We start from the raw sequence: 2,207 nt of genomic DNA on the forward strand, positions 1-2,207 counted from the left end.
CATGTCGCTAACAGATTATGAGGGTAAGTTTGAGGAATTGTCAAGGTATGTACCGTCGTATGTGGATACTGACAGGAAGAAAGCTAAAAGATTTCAGCAAGGTTTGAAACCATGGATCAGAGGGAAGGTAGCCATTTTTGAATTGGATACCTATGCACGAGTAGTACAGAAGGCTATGATCGCAGAGACAGAGAGTGAGATGTTCCAGAAGGAAAAGGAAAGCAAGAAAAGGAAAGTTGAGGGAAGTGAGGGACAGCCACAAACAGGGAAGTTTCCAAATTTTAAGAAGGGCAAGTTTCAGCCAGGAAGAAATTTTAATTTCAAGAGACAGAATGCAGGAGACGGAGGCCAGAGCAACCGTCCAGTTAATGCGAATCAGCCGAATCAATTGAGATTAACTTTTCCAGATTATCAAGTATGTGGGAAAAAGCATGGAGGAATTTGTAATAAGTTGAATGTGGTATGTTTCAAATGCAATCAGAAAGGGCACTATTCGAGGGAGTGCCGAAATCAGCCAGCAAGAGAGCCAGCAAATAAGGATCAGCCTATCCGGAATCCAGCAGTGAAGGTTCCAGCCATTGGATTTATGTGCTTTAAATGTGGAAAGCCAGGACATATGGCCAGGGATTGCAAGACATCAGCCCCATTCAGTAATGCATTGAGGATTATGGGATCTACCCTAGCAGTGAATGAGACTCCAAGGGCTAGAGTTTTTGACATGTCGGTGAAGGATGCGATCCAAGATACGGATGTCGTGGCAGGTACGCTTAATGTGAATTCTTTATGTGCCAAAGTGTTAATAGATTCGGGAGTAACTCGATCGTTTGTTTCACAAGATTTTGTTAGTAAGTTAAATTGTCCAGTTGAGTGTTTAAATGAAATAATGACTGTGGAATTAGCAAATCAAGAACGTGTAACTGTGAATCAAGTTTGTGGGAATTGTGAGGTTGAGATTTCTGGCAGTAAGTTTTGTGTAGATTTGATACCATTTAAGTTAGGAGAATTTGACGTTATATTAGGGATGGATTGGTTATCTAAGCACGATGCCCAGATAGATTGTTGAAATAAGAAGGTAATGGTGAAGATGCCTGACGAAAGGATAATAACGTTCAAGGGCGAGAAGCAAGTAAAGAAGTTTATAACAATGATTCAAGCTAAGAAGTTATTACGACAAGGATGTGAGCATTTCATGGCATATGTGATCGACAGAAGTCAAGAACCAACAAAACTTGAAGATATTCCAGTTGTGAATGAATTTCCAGACGTATTTCCCGACGAGTTACCAGGACTTCCTCCAGATAGAGAAATTGAATTTACGATCAACTTAGCACCTGGAACAGAACCAGTATCCAAGGCCCCGTACAGAATGGCACCTGTTGAGATGAAAGAGCTAGCAAAGCAACTGCAGGAATTGTTAGAAAAAGGAGTAATCAGACCCAGTGTATCCCCGTGGGGAGCCCCGGTATTATTTGTTAAGAAGAAAGATGGAAGTATGAGACTGTGCATCGACTATAGGGAGCTCAACAAGCTGACAATCAAGAACAAATATCCGTTACCCAGAATCGATGATCTGTTTGACCAGTTGAAGGGAGCCAAGTACTTCTCCAAAATTGATTTAAGATCGGGATATCATCAACTAAAGATCAAGCCAGAAGATATACCAAAGACAGCTTTCAGAATAAGGTATAGACATTACGAGTTTTTAGTGATGTCTTTTGGATTGACCAATGCCCCGGCAGCGTTTATGGACCTGATGAACAGAATTTTCAAGGAGTATTTGGATAAGTTTGTTATTGTGTTTATAGACGATATTTTAATTTATTCAAAGACGGAAGAGGATCATGCGGAACATGTGAGAACGGCTTTGGAGATTTTAAGGAAAAAGAAGTTATATGCTAAATTCTCAAAGTGTGAGTTTTGGCTACAGGAAGTTCAGTTCTTGGGACATATAGTTAGTAATGAAGGGATCAAAGTGGACCCGGCAAAGATCGAGGCAATTACGAATTGGGAGAGACCGAAAACACCCACCGAGGTAAGAAGTTTCTTAGGATTGGCGGGATATTATCGTCGATTCGTTCAAAATTTCTCGAGGATTGCCACCCCATTAACAAAGCTTACACGAAAGAATGAGAAGTTTATATGGAACGACAAATGCGAGGAAAATTTTCAGGAGTTGAAGCGAAAATTAATCACGGCACCTGTTTTGT

The sequence above is a fragment of the Apium graveolens genome, chromosome 2 (assembly GCF_009905375.1).
Source record: "Apium graveolens cultivar Ventura chromosome 2, ASM990537v1, whole genome shotgun sequence".
Lineage (NCBI taxonomy): Eukaryota > Viridiplantae > Streptophyta > Magnoliopsida > Apiales > Apiaceae > Apium > Apium graveolens.